This window comes from Mangifera indica, chromosome 12 (assembly GCF_011075055.1).
Source record: "Mangifera indica cultivar Alphonso chromosome 12, CATAS_Mindica_2.1, whole genome shotgun sequence".
NCBI classification, from domain to species: Eukaryota; Viridiplantae; Streptophyta; class Magnoliopsida; order Sapindales; family Anacardiaceae; genus Mangifera; species Mangifera indica.
In genome coordinates, this window is record NC_058148.1 from 13719776 (window position 1) to 13727274 (window position 7499).

Here is a 7499-nt window from a genome sequence, read left to right on the forward strand (position 1 = left end):
TGAAATTATTGGACAAATACAATCACGTCGGTCTTACCATGGAGGAAGAGAAATCTGACGGTTTAAGTAATTTATGACATTGAGACAAGGATAAAATTGTGTTTTGTGAACACAATACACAAGAATAGCGGACTGGGGGTCACGCACGGCACGAGGGAGTTTGCTTGCATGACGGTTATATTTTTTGAATCGGGGGTCAAAGGTTTGACCAACTTAGCCGTGGAGACAGAGATTTGGTTTGAGGATATTTACCGTGTTTATTATCTTCAATAATCGACATTACTAGGTGGCAAGCTATATACCAAAACATGGACGGAAATTTAAAGGTTAATGCTGTACAAAGTACGTGAGTATTAATGAAGGTCACCGAATTAAGAAAGAATGTATTAATCGGCTGAAATAAATATAATTATTTTTAATTAATAAAGAATATAATCCTAAAAATTAATAAAATTAATAAAATATTAAAATTTTTAAACTAAAAATTTAAATTTAAATTTTTATTACGTTTATAAAATATTATCTTACTGATACAATGATTATAAATCTAATTTAAAGAGAGGATAAAAAAGTTTATTTTTTAATGTCATTACAGGAAAATAAAAAAAAAATTCAAATTTTTTGTATTATAAAGATTTAATATGCCAAAAAAACAAAGATAAATTTAAATAAAAAACCTATTTAAAAGTAAAAATTTCAATTTCCAAAATGAACATACGATGGATTCAATCTGTCAAAATCTAATAAAGTTGGTGGTCGCCTTTTAATTTTTTGCGGTTTTGTAATAAGTAGGCTTTTTGAACTAGTTGTCCGATGCTTTTCTTTTCCGCAGAGAAATATGAGAGGTTTTTTATGCCTATAGAAAACAAATTAAAAAAAGAATAGAGGGTTTTATTAAAAAAACAAAATGTGAAAGTGGTTGCAATTAGTTAGTAATGTGTCAGATCCTTCCAAAATTGTCCCTTCTTTAAGCACGTGGTGAAACATAATCTTACAGAAAAGAGGTGTTTTTTTGGCCAAAAATGGCAAAATTTTTAGGAAGGCCAGAGGTAATCCAAACTCATCATATCTAACTTTTAAAAATTTAAATTACCGTTGATGGGTAAAATTTTATTAAAAACTTTAATTAAAATTAAGAATAAAAAAATTTTAAAATTAAAGTTTTATTACATTTTTCTTATAAGGTTTTGAGGCATCTTCTCTAATGATAACTACAGTTTCGATCGACAAACAATAGTTGTTATAATCTTCCTCTCTCGTTGATTTACCCGCGTCATCGTCCATCTTTGTCAAAGGAAGATGAATTCATCTTCATCTTCATCCGATGAGGAGATGAAGACAAATCGTCTTTATCTCCTCAGACAGATAAAAATAATTCATTTTTATCCATTCAGACAATAATTAGACAATGAATGTTTTTTGTTCGACCATTGTCTCTTTATCTAACAAAAATGGACAACAACAAGATAAATCAAAGGGAGATAAAGATTATAGTGTCAATTATCCATCAGTGTGGTTACCATCAAAAAAAAAAAAACTGTAAAGAGAAATTGATACTTTTTAAATTTTACGTGAAGAGAATGTTAGTTTTATAAAATAAAAAAAGAAAAATATAATAAAATTTTTAATATTTTTATTCTTAATTTTAATAAAAAAATTTAATAAAATAATAAATTTTTTAAAATTAATAGACATATATTTAAGTTTTCGCCCTACCTTGGTGGGAATTAGTTATTTGGCCTTTTCAGGAAATTAATTTGTTTATTCGTGCGGCATCAGCCTCCGTCACTGACCGTTATTCACCATGAATGAACAAAACAAATTGTGGATATACATTTATCACTAGTCGCAATCCATTATTTCATTTCAACCCACCAAAATCAGATTTAGTTTATTTCTTAAGTAACATGTCACTCTATGAAACTTGGGGAAAAATTATATAATAAAATAATAAAAATATATTAAAATTTGAACTATATCTGAATAAATTTCTTAAGAGAAAAAAGGGAAAATGCACTTGATAACAAATTATTCATATAAACAAAATTTGTTTATAATAAAAACAAAATTTGTTAAGGCAGCAATAACTTCTGCAACAATGAAAACAAAATTTAAGATTTTACCCTATCTATTAGTTGGTAATTAATTTTATTACCTTTCATGAATTATGACTAATTAGATCCGAACTAAGTCAACTTCATTCAAAAGCTCATTTAATTTGCTTCTGTTTGATTTAAATTTATCTATTTTAAATATAAATAGAATTTGATTCAATTTGACTCATAAATCGAATAGATAGTTCAATTTAAACTTATCTTATGGTTTGATTAAAATTATATTAAACAATATCATTTTGTTAATAATCCATGAATTTGACTTATATTTCATAATTATAAATTTAAATCATAAATTCGAGTTAAACTTAAATCAAATCATTTTTATTTAAATTAAACTCGAATCACTATTAATATTGGTTCAACAAATTTAAAACAAATCATATTTTATTCAAACAAAACTTAAACTAAGGAATATTCAAATTCGGTTTTACTCATATCGGCCCCGGATGACTACTACCAACAATCCAAGGATAATTTATTGTTATTTATTGACCGATTTAGAGTTTGGTGAATGACAACAATTCATAGTTTATTTCGGTAGGAATACATTTATAAATATGTATTAAATTAATCTTTTATGTGGGCAAGTGAGAAAATTAATTTTTATGTGTCAATTTCTTTCAGAAATTTGGTAGGTTAATTACGACACCCTCCTACAATTTTTAATGTTGGTTATTATTATTATAGATTTTCCTGCATTTCATGTCACATAAATAATAATAAATATGGGATAATGAAATTAAGAGCAGGAAATTTTCGTGAGGTGAGTGAGGGGCCCAAAAATTAAATAATGAAATTAAGGAGTGCCTACCGGAATCATATCATACACCCTCATCCATCATCCATTACTTTTGAGAAGAGGACTCAAGGGTCCCATCTAAGTACAACGCCAGATCATCACCACTACACGTATCATCTAAGGACTCAAGGGTCCCATCTAAGGACTCAAGGCGTTACACCTATCATAAAAAAGTCAACTAATGTTTATCCAAAATGGCCCGCTTTTCACTCCAATTTACTAAATCTGCGCCCTCCAGCTGTCTTCTATAACGGCATTTATTTAATTATTTGTTTTTTAATTTTCACAAAATTAGAGAAATTGTATTAAATAATATAATTGAATTATTAACTTAAATCATTTAACCAATTTAAGAATTTTAATCATTGTAAATGAAGTAAAAGTGACAATTTCTTCTATCATCTTGTTAAATGAAAGTTCGAAAACCACTGAGTGTAAAAAATAAACAAAAGAAACTTTTTAGAGGGATTTGATTCGAATAATATTTTATTATAAAAATTAAAATTAAATTTTAATAATAAATTATTTAGATATTTAATAAATAAAAATAATTTTAAATTTAATAATTATATATTAAAATTAAAATTTTAATTTATTTAATATAATAATTATTATAATAAGGGGAAAAAAATGAACAGACAAAATTTGGTAAAATTATTGACATAATGAGATGTCACCTGCCTTGATGGGAAAAAAAGTAAATGGGCTTCTTTTATTGTTACGATTGCGTGAATTTTACCTTACGGCACACACAAGCAAAGCAAGAGCCAATCAAAATGATGAAGCCCCATTCGGTAAAAAGCGATAGCATGTATGGTGTTTGTGGAAATGCTTCAGCTAAATGGGAGTGCCAAGAAATACTCAAAGTTATACTTTTACAGGGTGACAAACCCACTCGATGGCTCCATCCCAGCTGAGGCGATTGTATTTTAACTTCAAATCTCTATCCAAAATGAGCTTAATTACCACTTTCCTGATTGGGACATGCATAATTAAGAGAGTAATTAATATTAATTAATTAATTAATTACCCTGATTAGTAAAGCTAGCACAATGATCACATCTTGTTTCATAAAAAAGCAACCTACAATTATTCACAATGAGTCAAGGTGTGACATAATTTGGGAATGGGTGCATGAAACATGCTTGTTTTGTGTCAAAATCATTTGAAGCCTATCACGAGGCCCCTTGAAAATGCTACACTTAAATAATAATATAATACTTGAATGAATTATTGAATTCTAGGCTGAGGGCTTAAGGAGATAATAATGGATGGAACAATCCATGATGTCGATATAAGCATTAATGGCATAATTATTATATGCTTGAAATTAATTATATAATAAGCTACTATAGTTTCATGATATGCTAGGCCAACACACTATTTCCCACTTGGATTTGTTGTTAGTTGGAAAAATAAATATTCACAATTAAAGTTTTAAAATATTAAATTCTTATGTTGACATGTATTTTTCTTAGTGAAATTCGGTAAATAAAAAGGAATAAATATATTATTTTATGTAAAATTTTCTATTTTTTTATTTTTCTCATTATTTTTTATTTTTTATAAATTTAGAGGTGAATTGTAATTTTTTTAAATATTAAAAATGTTAATAAAAATTTTTAAAGTTATTGAAAATTCAAATAAAGTTAAAGGGTTTTTTAAATTTTTAAAAAATTAAATATGTCATTTATTAGTTTTAAAAATGATAATTACATGCTGAAAGAGTTTACCAAAATATAATATTTTAAAGGTGATTAGAGTTTTGATAGTTTTTAGAAATTTAGGTGATAAATTTTTAAACAGATAAAAATATATTTGTAGTTTATTATTTATATTAAGTATAAATTATAATATTATAATTCAAATAAAATGATAAATAATAATTTAAAAAAAAACTTAACAAATTCACTGATAAAAGTAAATGATAGGTAAAAATTTTATTTTTAAAATTTAAAAAATAGGAATTTATTGTTTCATTAAACCATTTGTGGGACATAGTCATTTGACCCGGATATGGTAAAATGGTACTCCACACTAGCATTTAAGAGTGAAGTAGCAGCCAAGAAGAACCCCTTACAAGTTACAATAGAGAGTTCTAACCTAGAACATTGTCAAGCAAGGCTATTAGCTTTCTCCCATGAAGCCCCAAAAGCCATACTTCATAAGTCAATTATGATTTCATATTTTTGATCCAAAAATGGGTCCAACCAAAAAGAGACCCTTCTTAATTCAATCATGAACCACTCTTTTTACAATTAAAAATGACAGAAACAGAACTTTAGAACAATAGAACCTCAGTGCTAACCTATATGGCAGCCCACATTTTTATTTTTTGAAAGATTTGAAGGAACCCACAAGCCAAGATTTGTGGGTCAAAATCAAGGTGTTTTTAATCACTTTTACAAACATTGGGGGAAGTTATGAAATATTAAATTATAATAAGACTTAAAAAAAGGCGCTAAAAGATTTGAAAAGGCTATGGTGGCTCCAACCCATTAGAGTCTGTTCGGAACCTTAATCGTAATTGTCCTCGTATGCTTCATTCCTTCCTCCTCCTGTCCTACCTTTCACACCGCTTTTTGAAGGGAAAACAATGGCCAAATCACCTATTCATCCTTAATCTATTGTGAAAAGAACTTTATCCCCTCAGTTTCCGGAATATCCACATTACAACCAATTTTATTCAAAAGAGTTAAATCTTAACCATTTTAGGATAATCTTGTCGATTCATATACAATATTTTGCAGACAAAAAACCTAATTTAGACTATGACTTCATTCCCAAATTCGGTATTGATCCAGTGATAGAACTTGTCAAGATCAACTGATAATCGAATCGGTATACTATTTAAATAAAAATTAAAAAATATTTGATACATTTTTTACTAATTAATCATTAAATATAAAATTCAACCAACATATTCATAAAAATGAATTTAGCCTACTGTTACAGACACACTATATTAATTGATGAGATGTTAGGTGCAACTTCTAGTGAAGTGTAAAATTTTTCATCCAAGTCCCAATTGTTTAAAAAAATTACTAAATTTTATTTTTATGTCAACATATGAGTAAACTGTTAGTTGAACCGTTAATTGATGGGTTAAGCCAATTTGACTGCGATGTATCCCGGTTCAAGGCTTTAACCTAGGTTACGAGATTATCGGATTAGACTCTAATTCTCTGTCAAACCAGCTGGTCTGCTCTACCATTTAAAGCAATGAATCTAACCATATGAATTGATGAGATTACATTTCATGGTTAATATTTAGCCATTGAGTTCCCGAAAAAAAAAAAAACGAAAGGACTAACATGGGTGTTTCTGAAATCAAAGGGGGAAAACATCATTTCATGATAGATTGGGGTGCAAATTTTCAGCCAAGAATAAATAAATAAATAAATAAAGACAGACACTTTGCAACTTGCACTGTTGTGAAAATTCTTCCTTCCTTCTTCCTTTAATTTTTTCTACATCTTCAATTCTTGCTTTCTCTTCTTTTGTTACAACCCTTTTTCAATTTCCTATCCTTGTGAATCATTACATAGTGGTGTTAGAACTGGTTAAGATTTTAGTTTAGTTTATTGTATTGTTGAATGTTGATCTTCCACTTTAATAAATAATTAATTGTTAAAGCTTGCTTTAGCTGGGAAATAAACAATTGAAAAGAAGTCACATTCTGCCAATTCCTTTGGACTTCTTTGGGATGAGTATTCAGCTAGTTTTGTACTTTCACTGAGAAAATGGCCATTACTTCAGACCGACAAAAGACTCACCTTTCTAATCAACCTTCTCATTTTCAGCACAAATTTATGTCCAGTATGAAACCAGCACCAAAATGGCCATCTGTAACCCAGTTGCTTTCTCAATTGTGATGATGAATGCAGCATAAAAGCACAATGCAGAAATCAATAAAGCAAAGAAAATAGTCAAAATCATTTTCTGGGAAAATAAGTTTGAATCATATTTTTACTTCTAAAGTTGAGAAACTATTGAAATAAGTTGCCAAGCTTGTTTAGTGAGTAAACTTGATTAATAATTAATCTTGCTTCTAGGACAAACAATCTCTTAAAATGATTAAGGCATCGAGTCTGGATGAGATGGTGATGATTAAGAATCTTGATGAAATCAAATTGCTGATTAGATAATTAAACTAATTAATCTTGGATTAACAATTTAATGACAAGCTGTCATTTGGGTTGGTAGGGAATATCAGGGACCCCTTCACCCAATTCCAATAAATAGTCAAAATTTCATGTGCTTACAAGAAAAAGCTAATTGCATCTTCACTTTATATCACTGGTGTTAATCCAAAGAGAGACTTCATTATCGAAGGCTACAAAGTTTTAGAACTCTTTTTTGGTAGGGCCTCAAGTTCAAACAAAGGGATTCATCTTTTCATTTTTTCCATTTCTCTTAGTTGTTTATGTAAAGAAAGAGCCAAAATTGTACAAGAAGATGTGATTGATAGATGGAAAAATTCACGTCCCAACTGGCATCAATGTTCTTTTCACACGAACTGGGTTAAGTATCTTTTAAGTAAAAATAACCCAGATTCTAGAATGCTCTCTCCAAGCTAAAGA